The following is a 13,646-nucleotide window of genomic DNA, read 5'->3' as shown; positions in this document are numbered from 1 at the left end:
CTCGCTTGCATCCCAAGCTCACTGTCGTCAGGCTGTCGCATTGTTCTCGGTGCCCTTGGTTTGGTACCTCCTGATCTCTTGGCGCAGGTCAGGAGAGTGACCGGGTTCTTCACCGGCAGCACAACCTGGGCACTCTGGGTAATGCAGAAGGTTGCAGTGTTGGGGAATCCACATATTCTCCGGAAAGTTCTTGGTGGGTTAAACAAGGCAGCGTTTCCTGGAAGAAGTCCGGATCGCTGTCTGGGCTGCGTATAAGGGGGGGCAAAGGCCCTGAGCTGATGATGAGCCCTACCAGCCTGACTGTGCCAGGATCACCCGACCCCTCTCTGCTGCATTTTTATCTTAATCTGTGAAACATATGAATAATAATGGTGTATCACTGGTTTAGAGAACGTCGACAGGAAAGGTCTTTTGTTAGCCTTGAATGTTCTTCCGATTCCAAACCCTCTCCTGCTCGTGACCTTTCTGATGACCGTTTTGCATTTTGTTCATGCCTTTATATTCAAATCTGTTTCAAATTGAAAAAATGAGGCGAGCTATAAAAATTAACACAATATTTCCACAGAACCAAAATGAAAAATATCTCTGAATGCGGACTATTCTTTTCCGGACATCAACATCTCGAACATTGGAGAAAATCCATTTAGCTTCGTATTACAATTTGTACAAGTCAGTAAATGTGTTTATTGCAGATGTGGAATCTTATGTTTACAATTTGAGCTACTTTCTTCCGTGCAAGTGCATGTGCACCTTCTCAGAACGTACGGTACATCTATTTCTTTACGTCATTACGTCTAACGGCAATACGTCTACTCAGCATTTTTTCGCATTCTTACACTGAGTCCTGGCGAGGTGGGGTTAACCTGCCTTTTCAGGGTGAGACTCCTGGTGACGCAGCAATCTTGAACATGTCAACCAATGAAAATCGTCATCAACGGAGTAGTCGCATTTCATTTCTCAAACGAAAACCAATGAAAACAATATGGCGGGGTGAGTATGTCGGCATCGGCACTCTTCTATCCGATGAAGGTAGTATCGAATGGTTACAAAAACAGGTAACATGAGTTTGAAACTGGTCAAAGAGCCAACAAGAAAGCTAACAATTGACAGCTGGACATCCCCTTTCCATATTTACATGAGTTTATACCTCGGTAAACATTCCAGACTGCCAGGCAGAAACTGAAAACAGGCAAAATAATCAAGAAAACTATCAAAGTTTGGGACAATGAATCAATCGAAAACCTCCGTGCATGCTTTGATTGCACAAGCTGGGATATGCTCCTCGCTGATGTAGACAACATCGATGGAAGCGTTGATGTAATCACTGATTACATAAACTTTTGTATAGACAGCATTGTCCCCGCAAAGCAGATTAAAATCTATCCCAATAACAAGCCCTGGGTTTCGAAAGAGTTAAAACTCTTGCTCAATGAATAGAAACATGCTTTCCAACTCAAAGACAACACAAAACTCCGAGCTGCCCAGAAAGAATTATATGTTCAAAAAAAATAAAATAAGAGCCTAGCAAGCAATACAGACCATGATTGGAGGCACAACACGTCGCCAAACTTTCAACGTTACTGACGAAGCGTCACACGCAGAGGATCTCAACTCCTTCTACGCCAGATTCGATGACATCAACTACACATCTGAACTAAAGGATATCACTAACTCGATCACTGTGGACAACACCCACTAGATTACGATAACTGAAGACGAAGTGTGAAGTGCATCCAAATGGATAAACACCCGGAAGTCACCTGGACCCGACAACATCTCTGGTAAAGTACTGGGACTTGCTTTTCGAAGCTCTCTTAGCACTAAGATAGTCGTAAGTTAATGTTAAGATATGGCACTTACGACTATCTTAGCGCTAAGAGAGCTTCGAAAATCTAGGCCCTGAAGGAATGCTGCTCAGAACTCTGTTTTCAGTAAACTATTTGAAGAATATAACTCTCACAATATTCTACGAATATGGAAACTTTCCAAGATTATTCCAGTTCCAAAGATCCCAAGATCTAAAGAACTTAACGATTATCGACCAGTGGCGTTGACATCTATTATCAAGAAGTGTCTTGAACGAATTATGCTCCGACTTCTCCAGTGCGATGTTAAAGATTACCTTGATCCACAACAGTTTGCATACAAGGCTAAGCGAGGTGTTGAGGATGCCACAGTGACCCTACTACATGCAATCACGAAGCATCTTGATTCACCCAAAACGTATGCCCGTGTTTTATTTGTGGATTTTAGCTTTTAATACTATACAACCTCATTTTGATCCTACAGAAACTGTGTGCTTTGAATGTTAATCCTCATATTTCTCTCTGGATAAGGGACTTTTCAACCAACCGTCTACAATATGCACGAGTCAATTCGACATACTCTAAAACACGTATCTTAAACACAGGTGCCCACAAGGATGTGTACTTTCCCTAGTCCTCTTTACATTGTATACTAATGACTGCAGAAGTGATGTGAATCAAACCCTAACTGTAAAATTTACCGATGAGGCTGCATTAGTTGGATTAGTAAGTAACAACGATGATTCACATTACCACCACGCAATAGGACAGTTCTGTAATTGTTGTCATGACAACGTCCTAGTTCTTAATACGAAGAAAACAAAGGAAAAGATTAAAGACTTTAGAATAAAGAAACCCGCTTCCAAAATCCACTTTTCAGAACTAACAGGGCATCAAAATCATTTATTCCAACCATCATCGCTATTTTAAACCAGTAAATCGGTTTATCGGTTTTATTCTCATGCGTCATTTTACGCCCCGTTGACTTATTATCTTTTGTATTTTAAATTTGTAGCTTCTGCATCAGGCATTTACCTCAATGTTAATTTATTCACTCTGTTTAGAGTGCTAATTTTTATTCTGTAATTTTAATTATACATCACTTAACATAATATTCTTTTTACCCAACTGTACATTTTCTTTATACCAGTTATCATTGCTCTGATGTGGTTGAATGTATTACTTGTTATGTGTGTCATGTCATAGTCCCCTTGTGTAAATACTGTGTTGTTTAGGTGATTCTCATACTGTAACATGTACCATTTATTGCTCTATGTATCACAGCAGCTGATGTACAACAAATTCCCTTTCGGGCGAATAAAGTATTATTATCATTATTAAACCTTAGTTCTCTCTAACGTGGTACATGTATTTTCTGCTTTACCCTATCCCCCTAAATCATGTATTACAGAAATAGAGAGAATCTTTTTCAGTTTCATTTGGAATGATAAACCAGATAAGGTTAAAAGGGAGTATTTGAAGAGGGATTACAGTGAAGTGGCTTAAGAATGACTGATGTAACTAAAAACTTATAGATTCCCTATTAAATGATTGCAACTATCAAAAGAAGCTTTCGTAAAATCCCGCTTAGTAACTCAACCAACGTACCACTCCAAGATGTAATTACTCAAGGAGTGAGTGAGTGAGTGAGCTTAGTTTTATGCTGCTTTTAGCAATATTCCAGCAATATCACGGCGGGGGACACCAGAAATGGGCTTCACACAATGTGCCCATGTAGGGAATCGAGCCGGGGTAGTCGGCGTGACGAGCGAACGTCTTAACCATTAGGCTACCTCACCGCCCCCAGTTACGCAAGGTGCAAATATTGACAGTTTGTCAACTGTTGTAAATCCAATCTGGAAAAATGCTTTCTCTGCCTGGAAAAGGTATAGATTTAAATTCACCACTGACCAGAACAATTTAGACAATATTTCAGCTCAATCACTGTGGCTGAATGAACAATTTAAACATTCTAAATTTATGATAAGAAAGTGGTATACAAAAGGTATCCATACCATTAAGAATCTTTGCAACTCAAACGGATTGCTCTCCTTTGAAGAAGTTAAAAAGAGGTATGAAGTGAGAGGTTCATTCGTCGACTTCTTACAGGTTATTATTAATATTCAATAAATGTTACAGATACAATAAATGATAAGAAATATAACTATTAACTGTTAATTTGACTTTACACACATCTGCTCTGTCGAATGTTCTATGATGTTTTGTGTAAATATCCGGGTCATCATTTGCTTAAGCCTTGTTTTAAATGGGAAAATCATATTAAACTAGATATCCCTTGGAAAGGTATATTCACAAACTACAAAAAATGTACCAGTGACCCAAAGCTCCTGGACTTTGAATATAGATTCATTTATAACTGTGTATTTACAAAAATAGGAATTGCTAAGAATAAATTTGGTAGATAGCAATGTTTGATCTTTTTGTAAGTCGGAGTCTGAGAGTATAATGTATGTCTTTGTTAACTGCATTGACGGATCCAGAGGTGTGTGTGTGTGTGTGTGTGTGTGTGTGTGTGTGTGTGTGTGTGTTTGTTTGTTTGTTTGTTTGTTTTCAGGGGGTTCGAAACCCCCACTCTCCGTTCTTCTTTTTTAAATTGACTAAAGACCACATTAATGTTTTGCATTGGCGGAGCCACGTTAGAATTCAAGATGTGAAAGAGTTTTGGAATAACTAGAAACAGTCCATACATAGAACATGTAATATTGATGTAAACTTTTCAGTTTTTCAGATACTGTTGGGTATTGATACCGGACAAAAGTTTCTGAATCTCCAAATATACCAACAGTATCCTGCATTTGAAAGGAAATGGCCGAATGAACTGGTACAATAGTATATCATGGTTATTGTGGAAAATGAAACTACCCCTACAGTCACGAAACGTTGTGGAATCTGTGTAATATTGTCATTTGACTGAAATTAATATATCGAAAAAAAGTTCCTTCTTTATGGCATCACTTCTTTATTGTTTTCTTGTTCTTTACTTCCTTAAACTGACGGCCGAAATAATCTGCGTCACTATAAAAACTACACTTAAAAAATTAAAGAAAACAGAGTGAAAACTAAATCAATGCTAACCACATATTTAACACACTATTTCACGCAGAAGGTTATACACATCCCCGACGCAAAACACATGCCGCTTCGGCAAACAGTACTACACGTGCAATCCGGGTATAGAAATAGTACGGCCGGCACTGGGACCTCACACTGATGAAATAGAATCAGTGAAATGCCATTACTGGCACCCGAATAATGCGTACGTAGGTGATGTATGCAGATGGGAGCCTCGCGAAAAGGTGAGCGTACCCTGCCCCACCGGTGGCGCCCGTCATATATATATGCAAAGGCTTGCCAACTGTTCGGAAACGTCAAAATACGGCATTGATGCATCAAATTTGGAAATGTCCTCCACATGTCTACTATAAAACTGTTTGAAAGCTATTACTGACCTTGATCGAACAACTTCTGAACAAGAGCCGTTTGACGCTCTTTGAAATTTTGGTAAAAGGAGCATGTTCGACTGTACCTCAAAAGCGGTAGCTGTTGGAATATTCCTCGACATGAAAGGGAAGTTGAAATTGTCTATTGGAAAGTTGCAATCAACCTTTTTGTCATACAGCCTTGTGGAGACTTAGTTGTGGTTCAGGGAGTTGTTCCAGCATGACAACGCTACTTCACATACAGCAAGCGGCACGATCCGCTACCTTGCCAGTTCTAACGTCAATGTCTTGCCATATGACCTTCCCGATCACCAGATGTAAACCCGATAGAACACCTATGACATGAACCCGATGGACCTGTGCGTCAACGTCAAAACACGCCTCAGACACTTCCACAACTGGCCATGGCATTGCAGGAAGAGTGGGAAATAATTCCGCAAGAGCGACTTCGCCAACTTATCCAGTCTGTGCAGAAACGTTGCCGAGCAGTAATTGCTGCCAATGGTGGTCATACTAAGTACTTCGACGCCTTTGTGTGAAATTTCAAAATTTACCATTGAAATTACATGAAATAATTGCTCTTAAACTAACGCAATAAATTCTTCTAAAATGGCTTACACGCTTCTTTCTTTAAAAGAGTGTTAATACTTTTACACTTGTTTTAATGAAAATATTATAAAACAATAATGCTTGATGCTTTACTTTTTGTAAGGGGTATGTAGAGTATATGTTGCAATGACAATGTCCTTAACAGTGGGAGAACATGCTTGAAAGTGGCACCGATTGAGGTGATAATCAAAAGCACATTAACCCTCACCCTTGGTATCTTTAGATACAGATCAGCACATTACAGTCACACACTGGCCAGTTAAAACATTAGGTATTTTGGGTCTGAAATTGATATTTACACTGTTACCTTTAACTACATTTCTAATGTTCTAAAGGGGTGTCGAAAGAATCATTTCTAACATTAATGGAATCCTAGAAAGGACATTGTGACACTGACAATAAGAAATGTGTCAAATTTACCGCGACATTTTGGTCATTTGTTCCGTTTTGAATATGTTTTCTTTCACCAATAGGCAACGATGCAACAAAGCAACAGTTTGACTGTTTGTCGAATTGTTGGTGCAATTGTAACATCGACCAGGACTGGAAGCAGGAACTTTAAAGACATACAGGTCGACTGAATTCCCAGGTGACAATGATGAAGATTCCTCAGGGTTCACGTTGATACAGCGACCTTAATGTGTTTCTGTCTATAAAACAGGGATAAAAATTCAGGCAAAAATTATTTTTAGATAAATTTGCTTAACTTGAATCCTCAATTATCGAAATTCTCGAATAACATCATCCAAGAAAATCACTATCCACCGATTTGAATTCAAATCGGAAGGCTTCGTCATTTCAATCTGTACTTTTAACTACAATTTACAATCTGTGATGTTGCCTCATCAATCTCTGTCCAAATACAAATCAGGTACATGTTGACTTTGATTATGATGATACTGATTCTAGGTGATGCTTAATATGTTTCATATTGTCTTAAAAAAAAGTTTAATTCATGGATGTGCAATCACTGTTCTCACTGTAACGTATTTTAGCTGTTTGAATAATAAACTGCTAAACATGCTATTGTGCAGCCTAAAATAATACTCCTTGAAAGGTTGTGTCTTCTTTTCGCTGTTAAAAAGTGTTGAAGCACCAATTTAAATTGTACTTACAGTGGTTGTTTGAGATTTCGTTTTATGTATACTCACACGTAAAGGTTCTGGCTCTGCCAAATTATCAATCCGGTTGTGTTACCTAGAAAACTAGATATATAATGTACTTCATCTTTGTTTGTTCATGTCAAGATATTGGCAATAAAATAATGAAACCGAGGAAAGGATAATGGATATACTTAGCCAAGAATGTAGTATTTTCCCTTGAAGTAGTTCAACAGATACGTATGATTATTTTAGATCCGTTAAATCTTAACTGAAACCTAAAAATATTCTGCCATCTTCTGATGATTCTACTATCCTGTGCCGTCGCAAATATGACAGTGCTATTACTGGAATACAGTACTGGACTGATTTGTTTTTAAACTGTCGGAAGCAAGACCCACTACTATAGGAAATGTACTGTCTATTTTCTATCAAGTGGAGACGGAAATATGCTCCGTTTGTCTGTCTTCCAAAAACGGGGGATTAGGACGTTTTCTTAGATTACATGTTATCTTGCCCGACTACATGAATGATCATGATATTAATCACTGGTTTGTGTTGCTACCGTCGTGTAGCAACAGTTTGTGCGGTGATAATAAGGAATCGTCCTACCCTTGACATGTATAAATGACCATGGCCCAAACAACAGAGGCGGACTGTGTCCTTGTACACGCTTCCTGTTTATGTATGCGAGTCCTTCCACATCATGACAAGGATGTGTCTACATGGAAGTATTTTCCAAGAATGTAATCTGAGAGAACCTTTCGTCAAACGTGCATATTATACACATTTTAAAACGTAATTTTAATAAATGTTTATGCTACCCCTAAATAGTTTTTTTCTCACAATCGCCCCAAACTATTCAATGGTTGTTTGAATCGCCCAACTTCCTTATTCTTATAAAACACAAGAAAACTTCGTTCTCTTTAAAATATTACAGTCACCATCAGCATTTATCACATATGAATTGGTTTCCGACATTACAACCTTCAGAACAATTATTGAAATACTATGTTTTGATGATACTTTCGTCATTCAGCAACAATTGTTAAGCAGACCATCAGTTTAATGTCAGTCGTGCTCAAAGGAAATCACCTGTTTACTGCAGCACTCTACAGTTAATGAATTTAGATCAATAAATTTGAAATTCAACCCTTCACTAGACTGCCATGTTCTCACGAAAGATAGCAGTTCTCACGCTATCTTGGCATCCGGGGATCCCAGGTATCGTGGCCTCAAGACCTCCCAGGAGAGCCTGCTGGAACGGACTTGGTGAACCTCACGTGACTTGAAGTCTTCCATTTTCTCAACAACATCATCTGCTCTTTTTAACGAATGCACTTTTGTCTTAAGAGGGTGTTTTTTTCATTCGGTTTATATATTGTTGAAGTTCGGTTGTCCTTGTGAATTAACCGAGAATCTGATATAACAGAACGTGGCTGGCCGTGAAACTAGCCCAACCTATTGAACAAAGCGTCAGTAAAATGTCACATCGTGGTTCCTTGTACGACCTTCCAGCTCGTCACGTATTAACATTCATGTATGGGAGGAAACAATCCGAGGTTATGTTCTGAGGTTAAACATGAGGGTGCAAGCCCCGGGTGGAGATGGGAGAGGGTGAATGTCTTTAAAAAGACTACTGGAGAGACAGGTTAATATGTTTGTACATCCCTGTAGCCAGAAGATGGAATCATTGTGACGGGGACACATGAATTGGAGGTAATTCCACGATAGCAATGTACGCATAAAACAATAGACTTAAGTCACCTAGGTTTCTTCAGGAATATTAGATGTCATCTCTATATTAAACTTGATTAAAATGCGTCAGAAAAAATGCGTTCTACATCACTAATTGAGCAAATCTTCTTGGTTCAGAAGGCGATCTTGATAACGTCAATAGCTGATTCTAGACTTGACATAAACGTCTCTCCATTTCATACCAAGCGTGCCTAGTAGGTCCGGAGAAACAGCTAGCTAGGGTAGTACCGGAATGTTCTGCTGTCTCAGGAGCGACATGTGAACAGTCATCTTGCTGAAGCGTGAAGAATACGTCCCTGTCCTTGAATGAACGGCTGCACATGAGGCCTAATGATCTCATCTCTGTATCGCAGATCAGTCAGATTGCCATTAACAATGACAATGCAAGTTGTGTCCGACACCAAACTGTCGCCGTGAACAACGCACGTGTCAGCATACCGTTCACCTCGCCCTCCCTAAACCCTTGCCCTGCCTCCTGAGCTGTCCAAATGTAATCTAGACTCGCAAGTGAACAAAACACTATGCCAATCTTGTGTACCGTAGATACTGTCTGCACCAGGCAAGATGTTCCCTGTCGGTGACGATGGAGCAAAATTGGAGTATTGCAAGCCGTTGGGGCCGGATGTTGTGCTCTCTCAATCGGTACCGAACAGTCCTGGAACTGATAGGTCGTAAGCCAGGAATGGTCCGAGCAGTCACACTTGCAGTCTGGAATCGTTTCCTTAGATAGGTCAGCCGAATGTGGTTGTCTTGCTGACGTTACGTCAAGCATGGACGGCCGGTCCGAGGCAAATCTCTCATGTTCCCATTATGTTGGAAATGTCTCCGTGGGGATGGACACCAAAATATCTGGCCACTTCATTTTGGGGCGCATTCCAGTTTCCGACATACCCACGGCACAGAGACGCTGATTTTCTTTTAGCCGTGGCAGGTAGTTTCAGAATTCACTTCAATAAGATTTGCGTTTACAGCGGTATAATCGGTATAAACTCCGTAAATCTTCGTTGGGTATATGTAAGAGGGGGATAGGTCTGTCCATGAAACTCGGAGATAGGTATGTCAATGTAACATAGAGCTAGGTCCGTCCATGAAACATGGGGATAGGTATGTCAATCTAACATAAAGCTAGGTCTGTCCATAAAACACGGAGATATGTCAATGTAACATAGAGCTAGGTCTGTCCATGAAACACGGAGATAGGTATGTCAATGTAACATAGAGCTGGGTCTGTCCATGAAACATGGGGAAAGGTATGTCAATGTAACATAGAGCTAGGTCTGTCCATGAAACATGGGGATAGGTATGTCAATGTAGCATAGAGCTAGGTCTGTCCATGTAACATGGTGTCAGGTGTGTCCATGTTACACGAACACAGTAACACAGAGCCATATGTGTTCATATTACATACAGGCAGGTGTGCCCATGTTACATACAGACAATGGGTACATGTAACATAAAATCAGGTGGGTTCATGTAACATACAGACCAGCAACTACACATGACAGGAAGTGATCGTTGCCCAGATGAATAATGTACTACTGGCGAAGACATGAACAAAAACAAAGGTACTCACAACTGGATGTACTTTCTCCATGATTACGCAACACTGTCGGCACGTTTGAAGTAATAATTTATGACAGGTGACGTCATTATTGGTCATAATCGTTGCGTAGTGCTGGATCTGGAATAAAGAGATGCCGTCATGCACATGTTCAGCTGGCTCTGGCAGCAGGGACTTCTGACATCAGCCCCAAATGTAAGCTGTTGATTCATTCACGAGTTTGGCGCCTCTTTAAATTGCATTTATCTACTTTGTTCCAGGCTTAATTAGTCGGACGTAATCCCACAGACAGGGGTGTGAGAGGGACGTGAATGTTTGATAGGCTCTGAAGGCCTGCTGTACAGTGCACGGAATAGCTTCTCTGCCAGCCTACTTCCATACAAAAGTTCAGATTATGCTGGTTGAACAGACGTTATGAAATCAGTCCAGCTTGATAGCGGTGTAAGAATCTGCCAATTGCAATAAACAATAGGTTATTATCCTTGAAGTTGTATGTTTCCTTACCAACTCACCAATTTCTAGGGTGACAATCACCCGTGTATGATCCAAACAGAAAACCCAGAACACCATGCTGGACGACGTGACGAGAGTGTTGGGAGTTTTAGACATTTATCATCTTTCTGAAACCTATGACCACTGGCAATGTGCGGAGAAACCAAGGATCATAAGTAGTCAAGTTGGGGATTCGAGGTGTTTGCATGTTTGTTTCTTTGTTTTCTGAATCATCACGCAAATCTGGACAACGTAGTCCTGCCCCTTTAGCTTTACATAATACTATCAGCACCATGATTAAGCATATTGATCTTATGTCAGAACTAATTCAGCACTTTGGTTTTAAATCAGAAAGAAGAAGTACCGTTAAGCACTATAATGCTGGAACTATTTGAGTGAGTGAGGTAAGCGTTTTAGGTTTTCATACTTGAATCTCAAGTGCTTTCCTCCCTCACCAGCGTCATGAGCCCGTAATCTAGATGGCGCGATCGTCATATTCAGTTCAACCATGCTAGTGTGTTGTGTATCCTGTTTGGACGTCATACTGTTGGCTAATGAGATATGCCGACTATCAACGACCGTGTAATTTCACACTTGATAAGCAGACTCTGGGTGCATTGTCTGACCATGGAACTCATAGTCAGGATCATGTTTCGTGTGATTGTTGTAATTCGGCCTGCCACCATCCAGGGCGTATTAAAGTACAAGTCAACTGGTTATTTCCGCTGGGTTATTTTTACAGGATCTTCTGTACTGACGCAGGTGGTGCACAGCAAACCAACGTCAACGACAGTAACGGTGCTGATTGTATACACTGCCCTTATGATTCCACAGTGGTTATACCTGGTAAAATAGGTTAACGGGTGGACAAGGTCCGTGACTTGGTTCAGTTGATATGTCATCGTACCGTTATATTAGTTTTAAAAATATTAATTGGTTTCAAAAAAGCATTTGATAGTGTTAACCATGAAGTTATTTTCCCCAGTGTAATTAACTCGGGTATAAGAGGTAAAGGTTTTAACTTTGTTGTATCAATGTTTCAAAATCTGTCAGCTCGTGTCCGAATAGAGAAAGTATTTCAGGTGTAATACTGATACCTGTCAGGGATGCCCCTTAATATTCTTCAAAAGAAATTATCTATATGTTATCGAATAAAATGCTGGAAAAAACATATTTACTTCCAGTGAGTTTGTTGCAGCCGTTTACTTTTTCAGGTATATCTGATACCCCAGTTAATTAATAAAAGATTACTATGCTTGGACAAGTTTTGACAGTACTGTTGTTAATATAAACGTGAGTTAAACAAAAGCAATGGTATTTCGTAAAGGTGGACGTCTTCGTTATTATGAAAGATTGTACTTCAAGGGGAAAAGAATAGATATTTTACAGATATTTGGCTGCTGTGTTTACACCTAGACCTCCCTAAACCAAGAGGGCACAAGCATACATGACACGTATGCCATATGAGTGTCAACAGAAATTTGGAGCAATCTCATGTTCAGATGTGTTTAAAATCTTTGATGCAGTTATCGTACCTGAACTTTGTTACGGGTCCGAATGTTTTGGGTACAACCCACTGCAAATAAATTGAAAATGTTCATACATATTTTTGTAAAAGCTTTCATAAGTATAGAAAATATGCAGAAATATGTTATGCCTCTTGGGGACTACAAAAGGGTTCCATCACAATGTAAGCACATGTCAAAGTGTATAAAGAAGTAGTGTAGAGTGCTTCACTTAGATACCTGTAGACCGCCTCGCCAATGTTATATAATGTTTACATCTCTTGATAATGTTGGAAGGACCACTTGGGTTTCATGTATTAGAAATATTATATATCAGAAACAAAGGATTTGGTGTTACATCTCACTAGATATTCGAGCTGTAAAAGTGGTCATATCTTTGTTGAAGTAATGACTTATGATGATCTTTCTCCAGATTGGCTTTATACAGTGCAAATATCAAAGAGCATGGTGAATTTAAAAAAAGAGTATGCTGAATTTAACACAATGTTACATGAGGAAAGATATCTCTCTACAGATCCTCCAGTATATCATAGACATGTCTGTCCAGATTTTGGTGTTTTAACTTTAAACTGGCTGTAGGATAATAATATTAAGCTCAATACTACTCTTCTTCTTCTTTTGAGAACCCGTGATGGTCCGGGTTAGAATTTATCTTCAGTAATCCATGCTTGTCGTAAGAGGCGACTAACGGGATCGGGTGGTCAGGCTCGCTGACTTGGTTGACACATGTCGTATTGTCTGGACCAGGCTCGATTATTGACAGACCGCCGCCATATAGCTGGAATATTGCTGAGTGCGGCGTAAAACTGAACTCATTCACTGATACATCTTCGATTATCCAGGGTGTAATAGTTCCATTTTCTGGCAATAAATATACTGGACTCATTCGCTAGCATAGTTTCGTTTTGAATTCGATTCGAATTACACGACGACGGAAAAATAGGTAATTGATGAAATCACCGGTTTAGCTGGAAGGACCATGTGCTAAAGGACAGGAGATTGAAATGGTGACGTCACTTCCGATCCGAAGGGGTCGAGGGCATGTAACTTAATGGGAATGCCTTTCAATCCAAGCGTTCATGATAAGAGTACATCAGCCAAGGCACCAGGTGCACCGCATATCCAATGCACCTGTGCCAGAGAATTTGATATATATGCAATCTACTGCACGAACTTGGATTAAATTACAACCGCATGCTGCGCAAGACGTGATTAATTCCAGACGATGATATACGATTGATTCGTCCACTCAAAAGTTGCCACGTGAATGTCATGGAGCCTCCATTGATGCCCCTAGGAACCTACGTTCGGATGTTTGGATGTATATTTGTCTA

This window comes from Haliotis rubra, unplaced genomic scaffold (genome assembly GCF_003918875.1).
Source record: "Haliotis rubra isolate DU_JTF1 unplaced genomic scaffold, ASM391887v1 Scf447, whole genome shotgun sequence".
NCBI classification, from domain to species: domain Eukaryota; kingdom Metazoa; phylum Mollusca; class Gastropoda; order Lepetellida; family Haliotidae; genus Haliotis; species Haliotis rubra.
The sequence above is the reverse complement of the archived record's forward strand: the minus strand, read 5'-3'. Positions refer to the sequence as shown.